The 13,100-nt window shown below is 34.4% G+C and overlaps 1 long non-coding RNA gene across 1 annotated transcript; it reads right to left on the bottom strand.

Annotated features, from left to right (window-relative positions):
* Nucleotides 1–431: 431 nt before the first annotated feature.
* On the bottom strand, nt 432–3,738 carry LOC129923010 (uncharacterized). Its single transcript, XR_008774948.1, has 2 exons — nt 3,417–3,738; nt 432–2,392 (listed from the first exon to the last, which is right to left on the bottom strand). It is a non-coding gene; the product is annotated as an uncharacterized LOC129923010 (long non-coding RNA).
* Nucleotides 3,739–13,100: the final 9,362 nt, after the last annotated feature.

The raw sequence follows: 13,100 nt of genomic DNA, 5'->3' as shown, positions 1-13,100 counted from the left end.
TCATTGACACTAAGACATTACCATTCTCAATCTAATCATTGACACTAAGAAATTACCATTCTCACTGTCATCATTGGCACTAAGACATTACTATTTTCAATGTAATCATTGACACTAAGACATTACCATTCTCAATCTAATCATTGACACTAAGTCATTACCATTCTTAATCTAATCATTGACACTAAGACATTACCATTCTCAATGTTTTTATTGACATAAGTCATTACCATGGTCAATCTAATCATTGACACTAAGTCATTACCATTCTTAATCTAATCATTGACACTAAGACAATACCATTCTCAAAGTGATCATTGACATAGCATTCTCAATGTAATCATTAACACTAACACATTACTATTCTCAAAGTCATCATTGACACTAAGACATTACCATTCTCAATCTAATCATTGACACTAACACATTACCATTTTTGTTGTTTTTATTGAAATTAAGTCATTACCATTCTCAATCCAATCAATAACACTAAGTCATTACCATTCTCAATGTAATCATTGACACTAACTCATTACCATTTTCAATGTTTTCATTGACATAAGTCATTACCATGGTCAATCTAATTATTGACACTAAGACATTACAGAAAGTAAAAATCCCAGTCTTCACCAGAATTCAAACCTGAAACCCCTGGTTCAGAAGCTAACAACTTTACCACTCGGCCACCACACCTCCTACCTAATTTGACATTCTTTCTGATAATTAAGTAATAAAATGTATTCTTTGTCACAATTGGTCATAGTTAGAAGTTAGGCCTTTCTTAAAATTAGACAGTTTTTGTCTGACATGGTAGTTATCTTCTAATTCTTTTTTTTTTTTGGTTTCATTAATGTACTTAGTTTGTAGCTCCTTTTCCATATTTCATTGACCTCAGTTGATATCATGCAGAATGTCAAACTTTTTTTAGGTTGCATGCAATACAATAAAAAGCTATAGTATAATGATCTTGGCACAAAATTTTTTTTTTTGTTTTAATTTTCGAAAAGGTCAATAGCAAATATTCTTTTTTTTTTATGGTTTGCTAAGCCTACTTAGCATACTTTATAAAAGTGCATAATTTGACTATGGTGAGTAATGCTTATAATATTAGCTTTTTCTTGCATCAAAGTAAATCAGAAATTATTTTTTAAAAATCAAATGTTGATTTAACATGATCATCAATTTAGTTGCTCAGAAAAGAAAAAATGTCTTTGAATGAAAAAATGGTTAGAATTTTTAGAATAGTTAGGGATTAAAATGTAAAAAGAATGCCTTTTAGAATTTGCAATCTATATGGCAGAAGATGTAAATGTCATCTGTTTCTGTGGCCTACTGTTATAAAGGTATCATATGGCCAGCACAACGACCAACCTTCTTTACTTTCCCCAACTAATGTCAGATACCCATTAGAATTGCACTGACCCAAGGCATTCTAAAATCCTGAAATTCAAAAACAATCTTCAACAAGATTTGAACCTGAAAACCCTTAGCTCTAAAGCAACCGCACTAAACCACTTAGCACCCCCCCCCCCTCAACCACCACAGAGCTGTTGGGTGTTTGAGGTGTCCCTATCTCTACACAAAAAAATGCAATTAATTCTCAGAAAAAAGGACTATTTGCTTATAAATCAAATATTTATCTGATGATCAAAGAAAAACTCAAATCCCTTTAAAAAGTTTGTACAAATGCACATCTCTCAGTATATCAGAAAAACTGTGTTGCCACTCTTTAATGGTGCTTCACACATTGAGCATGTTTGTATTTTATACACCACATTAGATTACTATTGCTTTATGCCTGTGAAATATGGAAAGTATATCACCTGAAATACATCATGAATTAACTACATTTGCTGGGTATTTTAGTGAAGAAATTGTGGTTCAGAGAAACGCACTGCATGTGTCTAATGTCATTGCTGCCCAAGGCTGTCCTACTGATGGCTAGTATTCTTTTTCTGTAACTGTCCCTAACGATAGCGTTGTTGCTAAATTTAAGTTTACCTTATTTGTGTTAGACACAATCAACTGAAAAATAAGAATCCATTCGAGATTTAAGTCTCAACTTTGAGATCTTTGACTGTTTGGCGGATCTTAAAATAATGACTGTAAATAAAACCAAACAAACTGCACATGTGTAGTAAATGCCTCTCCTCTTGTTTCTGATTTGTCTTTTCATTGTTGTTAATTAGTCATCTGTTCTTGAACCAGTTTCCACTGTGTAGTAGTCTTTTCGCTCAACAGCACATCCTTAATGACATAATCAAAAACCAACATGACCATCCTAAGGAACACGTCAGAAATGTCATCTTGAGGAAGAAGAGACTGCTGGCAGAAAAGCCTGATACCAAATATTGAGTTGCTGCTGCTGAGAATTTCGCAGTTGACAGACACACTGAGAAAAAAAAACATGTTTGGATTTTGGGAGTTATTAGAGAACATGGCTTTACATTACATATCTTGATTCTTAACTTGCTTCATATGTCTCGCTTTTCGAGCAATAATAATGGTCAGTTCAACTTGTTTTGTCTTCATCCTAAAAGCTGCAATACAAAGAAGAATATCAGAACTACTCGATAAGCGATCAGCAGCAGCTTGTCCATCGCAACGAAAATCAATGCATTAGTATATTTAGTAAAGTTATTGACAGTTTCAGCAGCCAAACATTTGCAGTTTTCGTTTGATCGAATGTAGGGAAGCACGGTCCTCACTGATAAAGTTAACAATGAATGTGTACATTGAAGATTTTGTTCACGTTTTTAGTTTGTTTTTTTTATTTCATGAATAAATAGAGTATTTAATGTTTACTGTTGAGGCTAAGACTTTGAGCCATGGTTAGCAGCTTGCACTCTGTGAAAAATCCTGAGGGCGCCCATGCCCATGGCTAGATCATCCAGATGATAGATTTAGATATAATAATAGTAATACAGATACTGTGAGATAGAATATATTCTAGATCTAAATCTACATTAGATAAGATAATAAAATCTAATCTAAACTTGTCCTCTAGTCTACTAGTGCCTCAAGGTCAATATTCTAGACCTAGATCTCTCTATATATAATAATAATTTAACTTATGAGTAATAGAGTCTAGAGATCCATATAGACATAGACTATCTACTAGATCTAGATTAACTAGATCTAGATATGATATTGATAATCTATCTAGACGTCTAGAGTCTAGATCTACTAAAATCTACTTACGGTAAAATCATCGTTAACTAGAATAGAAACAATAGTTACTAGATTTACTAGAGTAGATTTTACTACTACTACTACTACCTACTACTAGTACTTAGTAGTACTACTACTAACTACTAATACTACTGTACTACTATACTCTTTGACTTAGACAAAATACTAATTATGGTACTAGATTTTACTAGATCTAGAACAGTTTAGACTATTAAGACATTTACCCGTGTTGCTTCATCCGAAAAAGATAAATGTTCGCGAACAGACAAAAGAATTTTTAGTTTATTTATTTTTTTAGAATTTTATTTTGTTTCTTACGCCTCTTTAAAGTTTCAACCTGCGAATGCTGTGAGTGTGAAAGCAAAACACTCGCCATTTTGTTATTTATATACAAAACTATAGATACGAATTTCGGCTAAGTGATAAAGAATTTAGTAAATATACGATTGCTTTCAACTATTACCCAGTAGATCTAGATCTAGATCAGTGCTTTTCAAACCTTTTTCAACAGGTACCGCTCGTCGATATCCAGTAAACTGAAGTAGATATACTTTACTGTTGAAGAATCGAGTTTTTAAAATAAAAACATCACTATAATGAAGATGTTAAAGCCAGACTCTATCCTGACTAGATATCTTGAAGTAACTGTTTAAAAACGGGCAGTGTATCTGTAACACGCCATTTTTTGGCGCCCCCTCCCCCCTTTTTTATTCTAGGAACAAAAATTGTAATATCATAAATACATTGCGCTCAAATAATAAGAATAACTATAGAGTGTATTACCTAGCTCAAAATATCTACAATATATAGGCCTATTATATAGTCACAATCTAAAACTTCGCTTCTACAAAATGCTAAAGTTTCTCGTGATAAAAAAAGGACTTGCTGTAGCCTATAAGGCTATAACAGTCATTTTTTTAAAGCCGTTTGTGTTCTGACATCTATTGTGTTTCAGATTCACTTATAACAGTTTTGTTTGGCGAAAAATTGATTAGCTATGACTTCTGTTTTAACTAAGAGAACAAAATATCGCATGTCTTTAGGTAAGGTAGGCTATATATAGATAATGTTTTTGCCAAGAGAATCACTTTTGAGATTTATTGAAATACATCATTTAGCCTACATGCTAAAATGCGTACTCAATTATACTAACTATAATGTACCTTAATATTCCATAATAAACTGTAGATCCGTGTTTCTCAAACGTTTACTAGCTGTGAAAACAATTTTATTTGCGCCCCCTTCCCTTTTTTAGCAAGATTTGGTCTAGGGAAGCGCTGAAAGCATCCCAATTGGGATCCGGAACGGTTTAACTCGGTTATAAGGACAAAGAAAAGTAACATACAGACATAATTTTCGCGTTTTTCTTTTAGAAGTAGGCCTAAATGTACAATATATTTTGGAATCCTAATGTACGTAGTAGATGTTCGTTAAAGCTGCTCCGTTTAGACTTTTTTTAAATTTTAATATTGAAACATTCGCTTGTCCAATGTGTAAATTTTTTTTTTAATGTTTTGAATATTTTTTTCATATTTCAAGTTTATTGCACCCTAGCCCAAACTTCCTCCCAGGACAAGCGGGGATAGTGGAGGGTAGGGAGACCATCGATCATCTGTACTGGACGCATATACCACACAACAAGCCATATCCGTATCCCCTTATTAAACCGGCTAAAACCGATAGCAGACAACATCATATCAGAAGAACAAGTAGGTTTTAGACAAGGTCGCAGCACAACAGAGCAAATCCTAAACCTCAGAATACTCTGTGAGAAATATCTCCAACACCAAGAGAATCTTTTCCATGTCTTTATTGATTTCAAGAAAGCTTTCGATTGAGTAGGCCTATAGCACGGAGCACTCTGGGCGACAATGGAAAAGTACAACATTAATAAAAACATAATCAAAGTTATCCAGAACCTCAACAAGGATGCCACCAGTGCCGTGTACTTCAACAATAATATTGGGGACTGGTTCAAAACCACAGTTGGAGTAAGACAAGGCTGCCTACTGTCACCAACACTCTTCAATATCTTCCTTGAAAGGATAATGGAAGATGCCCTCGAGGGCTATGAAGGTACTGTTAGCATTGGAGGAAGAAGAATTACTAACTTGCGCTTCGCAGATGACATTGACGGCCTAGCAGGGACAGAAGAAGAACTAGCTGACCTGGTGATGCGCATTGACAAGACTGCCGCAGCATATGGCATGCAAATAAATGCCAAAAAAACTCAAATTATGACCAATAGCCATCAGGGCTTTAAAAGAGACATCAGTATTGGAGGTGAAAAGCTAACTAGTGTTAACAGCTTCAAATACCTCGGAGCTATTGTCTCAGATGAGGGAACAAAACCCGAATTATTGGCCCGAATAGCACAGTCCATAGCAGCCCTTTCAAAACTTAAAATAATATGGAAAGATAAGGGCTTAGCCCTCGGCACCAAAATCAGACTGATGCGCTCTCTGGTCATGGCCACATTTTTATATGCTTGCAAGTCGTGGACGTTGAATGCAGAGCTTGAGAGGAGGATCCAAGCAATGGAATTGAGATGCTACAGAAGGATCCTAGGCATCACATTCAAAGACCGCATCACAAACCAAGAAATCAGAGACAGGGTTACTGTAGCGATCGGAGCCCATGATGACCTGCTAACTATTGTGAAAAGACGAAAGCTTAAAACCTTTGGCCACATTAAAAGATCTACGGGGCTCGCAAAGACCTTCCTTCAGGGAACAGTGCCAGGGAAAAGAAGAAGAGGCAGACAGAAAAAGCGATGGGAGGACAACATTAAAGAATGGACAGGCCTGCCATTGAGAGAGGTTCTAAACAAGGGAAAAAAAAGAGAGGAATGGAGAAAGACGGTCGACAAATCTTGCCTGGTGCCCCAACGGTCCAACAGACTAAGGGATAGGTAAAGGTAAATCTTCAAAGTTCACTTCAAAACCAATGTTGTGAACACATTCTCACGACGCTATACAAACATAAACAAGTATCAACTATTTCACCACACTCTGCAACGAATCTTTCAAGAAGAGCTCATAAAGCCTCAACAGAACTAGTTCTTTTCAAAGCCATCAAACTTTATGGAAACCCAACGTTGTATGTTTAAAATTTGGCACAAGTGACCAAAACAAAAAGTCCAATTTCTACATTTAATGTTGAATGCAAAATCTCATTCATTCTCTTCTATGTTAATGCTTACTTAGGATGCAATGACACACACAAAGGTTGAATTGTACTTTTGATTGTAGAGTGCTCAGATAGATGAAAAAATTGAGACATCGATTCTTGGGTATAGAAGATCGTACGACTACAACTTGTCTTTGCTTGAGGCAGATAATTACCACCAAATAGTACGCGTACCCTAGTGCTATTAGAGCATGGAATGGGTTGCCTGAGCTATCCAGGAAAACCAGTGACTTGGCAGAATTTAGGTCATTGACTACATGCATGACGCGTAGGACGTAATCATCTTGTTTTTTGAAGTAACGTCTGTATTATATAAGATAAGGCACGATACCATGTGCATGATTTGATTATAGACCTAGGTTTAGATCCTTTGTATCTAGGAGAGTGGTAGCCATACTCGACTTCAAACATGACTTCATTGGCCTAGGGACACGCGTAGGGCGTAATCATCTATTTGAAGTAGAGTCTGTATTTTATAAGATAAAATACACCCCTCCCCCGGGTTGGCTTGCGGTAAAGAAGGCTTCAGGAAGCAACGTCGAGGAAAAATCAGGAGTGAAGCCCCATAAGTTGGGAGTGTCAACTATAACAACTGAGTTGGTGCCAAATGTAACACGAAGCGTTCCATTGAATTTCACCAGCAAAGTCGAGAGAGGGATTGTGACGCATGGGTCACCCAAAGGCTGGTAATTGGCTGGTAGACCAGAGAATCTCAATGTAGACCTATAGCCTACAAGTGCAACCTTATTTTGAATTGCTGTTCTTTCTACAGCGAATCCTCTACGAAATATAGTAGTTATGTTGTTAGTTCATCACTTAGAATGGGAGAGGCTTGCAATATGGACCAGGATCAAACGTGGACCACCTCGATATTATGGAATGTACAGTATTGCCGTAAACCAAATATTTAGTACGCAGTAGTGACTGCCCTTACTTAGTTTCATATCTATGTTCATACATCAATGTACAGAAAACGAGCATTTCCCAAGTTAAAGTAATTTTGCGTTTTCGCATATTTTCTTCTAAACTTTGTTCGTTATTCATTTCTGTATGAAATATGGATCGTTTGTGTATTCTAATATAGGCCAGTGGTCTCCATTAGATTCGTGACCATATCGCTAGTGAATTATATCAGATCCCATATGTATTATAGGCTAAGTTTCTGTATTTTTCATTTTCTGTATTGCCAGTAGTTGCTAACAGTGGTTTAGACAAGAACCTGTTTGATGTCTGTTGAAAACAGAGATGTGGGGCTGAATCAAAAGGCAAATACTTCTAAAAAAAAAACATGGACTGCAGCAGTAAATAGGATAATATTAAAGGGAAGCAACTTGGCAGAGTACAAGTATTATCAGATGTCCGATGAAGATGAAATAGTAATAAAAAACATTTCTAGGAGACTAGATGCTCTTTGGTGGTACAAAAAAAAGGGGGCTAATGAAACTTGTAGATGATGTAGCTAAAAAGAACAGCCTCTATCATGCCTTGTTTGAGCAGTGAGATTGCAGCTATATAGTCTTTTATATTAAGTTGCCTGTAGTTCTGCTAATGCGCCCTTTTGGTGCCAGTTACTTATATTAGTGAGTTAATAAGGCTTTTTGAGTATGAAGTTTCAGTATTTCACATAACAGCTACACTTTCCCAGCTGTGACCTACATATAATGTTACATTCAGCAGACATAACAATGGTTCAGCTGTTATCACTTTAGGTTCTTATTCGCCCGCTACGATTTGTCTTAAATTTTCTTTTGGTTTCAAATGTGTAATTTCAGTACTAGTTTATAATTATTGATTTTCATTCAAACTGAGATGTAGTTATAAAGTATTTAGATCAGTGCAGTACATTGTAATGTGCTGGCTGAGAAGTTATGGAACAATGTCAGTATTTCTTAACTTAAAACTTAATCTATTCAACACAAGAAAATATATTAACAAGCAAAACTATAATCTGCGGACATGTCAGTCCATTTATTCAATGATCAACATAGTCAACCAAGGTCACTTAGACCCTTAATTTGAAGCAAACATAAATACATGAAATCTGTATGTACAGCAACAATGGTCATATTATAGAGTTCACTTCCAGTAGATCCCACAGGACTGGAAGCAATGCTTGCCACTAACACTAAGACTTTGAACTAGGACTGGATAGGATTTCAATTGAACAAGTGAAACGATCAACTCAACACCTTGGTCCATAAGTTGAACTGTTTTGAACCTGGAGAAATGACTCAATATAATTTGACCAGAAGGCAGATCTGTTTCAACAAAAGCCTGAGTTCTAATTCATAAGTCAACAATATCAAGAAAAAAAAAGTGTCACTTTGTAATTTTACAGAACCAACTGAATGGCCAGAGTCTAATGTACATGATATCACACATTCACCCACACTAGATCTACAGATCAACATATGTTACTATCTAAAAATGTTTGAGAAATATATAAATCAATGTTTCAAAAGGGAAAACAAAAGGTTTAAAAAGCTGCACATTGCCATCCAACTAACAATAGTCAACAAGAGACTGCAGTCTGGAAACATCCAGATCAAACTGGTTTTATTTTTTCTGTTTTTTGGAACATGTGAGAAGAAGTTAAGGAAATTATACACTTTCAATCAGATTACTAACTTAAGTACTAAGAGGCAACATTATCTATTTCTAGGCTCTAATTAGTAATATGATCACTAATATACCAAGACCCCCCTCCATAATGACGGAAATAAAAAGGAACAGATTACGCTGGGCAGGTCACCTTGAAAGAATGTCAGAGAACAGAGGAGCAGCAAAGATTGTTCACAAAACAAACAAAAAGCAGGAACCTCAGAGGTAGGCCACAGTACAGTGGCTTGACGATGTAGAGGCAGATCTAGAACAGCAGGATAGATCAGAATGAAAAGATGTGCTATAGTAGGTCAGGGCCCTCCAAGGGCTGTAGTCCCACCGGGATGGATGAACATAATGACTATTTTAAAGTTAAACTGCCATTATTACAAACTATTGAATTCAAACATGAGAAGGACCAACTGATTTTTATGTTTTTTTTAAAGTGACTGGATTTTTTTTCTACCTTTCCCAATTGAAATGTTTAATTCCCAATTGAAATGTTTAATATACACACCTCACTCATGTATCTAGCAATGGAAAGATGACTAGAAACTTTAAGACCAGAAAGTATTTACCATAAAGACTAAATAATTAAGCCCCAGCTGACTACATAATGAAGTCTCAGTCCCTAGATCAAGGATATGATTTGTCTCTCTTTTCTTTCATCTTCAGTTTTGGAGATCCATCTGTTTCATTAAACTGTTCCTGGAGAAAAGGAAAAAATCAAACAAGTCAAAACTTAAGACATAGAGAGGTATAGAGAATTATTAAATAAATTCTCTAATTCAAAGCAAATGAAAAAAATAAAAAAATAATTAAAGAAATGTGCACCCATATAAAGCAATAGAACACTGCAAGTCAGACATGGTCATGCCTTATTACTGTTACACAAAAACTAACACCTGAATTGTATTACCAGCTTCAGATAAGAAAGATACTATACAACTATTGTAAATTAAAAACACATATGTTTAACATGGCTTTACAATAGATTGATGCTTACTTAATTTGAAGAAGAAAAAAAAAACTTTGTTTTTCTATTACTTGATTTCTAAATCAAAAGTGTATGTTATTAGTGGACTGTAAGTAATCTATGTACATTGTTGTGGTACTACTAATAGCATTGAATATACAATTAATTTAGTTACATTTTAGTATTTAAAAAATAGTTTAGATGTATGTGTATAAAATAATTTGAAAACAAAAGCTTTTAGACCATGCTTATTTATGTCAATTATTTCACATGTGAAGAATGGTTCTTAGTGAATATAACAAAACCAAAAAATCAGTTTTCTGTCCATAAATGTTTACCTCTGTAAAATAACACAAATTAAACCTTTATGGCAATATCAAAAGGTCCTCAGTGCTTGCAAAACTCTCCTCCAGGGAACAGCACCAGGAAAAAAAAGGAGACAGAGGAAGCAATGGGAACACAACATTAAAGAATGGACAGGCCTGCCAATGAAAGAGATTCTATTAAGAGGAATGGAGAAAGATGGTTGACCTATATTGTGTGGTGCCCCAATAGTTCAACAGACTAAGGGACAGGTGAAGGTGAAAAGTTTACCTTGCTCTTAGAGGAGTGAATCTGTTGTTTAGATTTCTCTTTATAATCTCTCTCTGCATACATTTTGGAGGATCCATTGGCTTCCCCATTTTGTTTGCCTACATTTAGTGGAGAAAAAAAAGTTTGGAGCCTTGAGGCAGTGCCTTCATCTCAAAAATATTTGTACAGAAGTGTGTAAAACAAGGAGTTCTAGAATGATTCTATCAATACGTACGTGAAGCTAGATAATGATCCTCACTTTTTCTTCTTTTGGAAAGTTCTGGGTCATAGGTTTCAACAGTGTTCCTGAAGAGAATCACTGGAGTTGATATAATACATTTATAATCTCTCCTAAACTAATTTGATACCACTTAACAATTATCCCAATGTGTCCTAGTCTACATTTTTATAGCATTTAAGAATAATACAATTCATAATCTTTTCTTAAAATATACACCAAAATGTTTTTAATTGCTTAAAATTTAATTTTGAATAGTTCCCCTTGGAATACACAGATTTCTTATTTTCAATCGTGTTTTTTCCCAAAAAAAGGATGTTTTTCAAGAGTGGGGGCTAAAAAAAAAAGGATCTATATTTAATATTAATTTTTCATATGAAAATGACATGGGATAGTGAGCTCAAGACAATTAATTTATGTTTTATATACATTATATATTAAGTTATGTTAAAATATGAATAACTATCATTAAGAACAGTTTTAGTTCAGTTTGGATCATAAAATATGGTCTAGATCTTAATAGACTTGGTAAGTCAGTAAGTTTTTATTTTTACATTCCATTATCCAAAATAAAATATCGTTTAGGTTTTATAAATATTAGTATTTATCTAAAAAAGGCATACAGTCCCATTTAATTCTATACCAAACTTAACATTTTCCGAAAACAAACAAACAAGTTGTTGAAGTTTAATCATAACAGGGTAGTGAAATACATATGAGCAAAATGGATAATTCAGTTGGAACATGGAAAATAATTATGGAGAGAAAGAGTTAAAAAAAGATTTACACTAGGACACAAAAAAAATAAAATAAACATACCCTCTTTTTATCTTTACGATCTTTTTCCATTTCAAAAGACTCATCAGCTTCTTGACTTGTGGGACTCTGTCAAATAATAAGTAAACTGGGAATTAGAGCTCTATATCTGTTGCTGTTACCAAACAGTGCTCTATCAAGTGGTATTTACTGTTAAAGTGTCCACTGATTGGTGTAAATACCACAATGAGCTTTAACATAAACATCTTTTACATTTCACAAATTAGTTGACCAAGTGCAGGCAATTTTCTTTTCTCATTTAAGGTATAAACAACAAGAGCATTTTTTTTAAAGAGTAAATCAATGAAACAAAAGCTGAGATTTTATCTAGGAATAAAATGTTTAAAGTTAACTGCAGACTATCAGAGATTGATGATCCCAAAATGACAGCTAAAGCAATTTAAATTAGTTTTATGTAATTTGATAGTCTAAGCCATTATGAAGTCACACTTTAAACAACGAATATCCAGGTATATATTGTATATCACATAAGCTAAGCCACCCCATCATTTTTAAAAATTATGTTTAGCTTGGACAGAAGATGCCATATCAAAAATACTTTTAGAAGGAAGCAGGCTAAAAGAGATGGGGCTGACTTAGTGTGTCTAGAGGTCACAAGGTCATTACCTTTCTGTGCTTGCTTTGTTCATCCACTGGTGACTCCTACAATCAAGAAGTAAGTTGCACAACATGTCAACATGACATGCAGTGGCTGTTGTGGTGGTAAAGAAGAAGATGATGTGGTGGCAAAGCATCTCATGTTTTGTTTTAGTGCCACAACCATGCCAGGCCAGTGTGCAATTCATCATGCCCTTATCTCCCCCACCCCCCAAAAAAAAAAACCAATGAAAACATTGCTATATCAAACAACATATGATCAGGGCATGATGAATTGAAGACAATTGAAACAGCTTTCATTGCAGCAAGAAAAATATTTTAAAACAATTAAACAAATGTTTCTGATAAAAGCAAGACACTAATTAGTGAAACTTTTATTTGACTTATGAGTTTAGCTTTTGCAGTTGTAAGACCTAAGTAGAAAATCTCTATAAGAAGTCTTGAGAATAAGATATGGTTTCAAAGAAAACCTATTACCCTATGTGATTCACCTTCAAGTTTGGGTTGAATGAAGGTGGACAGCACTATCTCTCATGATATTTAATATAGAAGTTTTATTTCTAGGTTATGTTGGTATCTTTTTTATGTTATTGAATGAATATTATATCAAGATCTTTTTTTTTTAATTTGGATACATTCATTTCTTTCTGAACAATACATTTTACAAATAGGCCCACACATGTTTAGACTTGGGTCAGCTTTTACTTTCATATGGGTCTTGTTCTAATGGAAGTAAAACATTTTTGGTCAAAAAAAATGAAACAGGTTTACATCAATAAACAGAAAGAAAGTTTTGAAAAATACATTGGCATCCATCATTATCACTTAGATAATGGACATAAGTTACTTTTAGAACCAACATTCAAAGTGATGTGCAATAATGAAAAATAGAGACAG

This window comes from Biomphalaria glabrata, chromosome 14 (genome assembly GCF_947242115.1).
Source record: "Biomphalaria glabrata chromosome 14, xgBioGlab47.1, whole genome shotgun sequence".
Taxonomy (NCBI): domain Eukaryota; kingdom Metazoa; phylum Mollusca; class Gastropoda; family Planorbidae; genus Biomphalaria; species Biomphalaria glabrata.
This window is presented reverse-complemented; position numbering and strand designations above follow the sequence as displayed.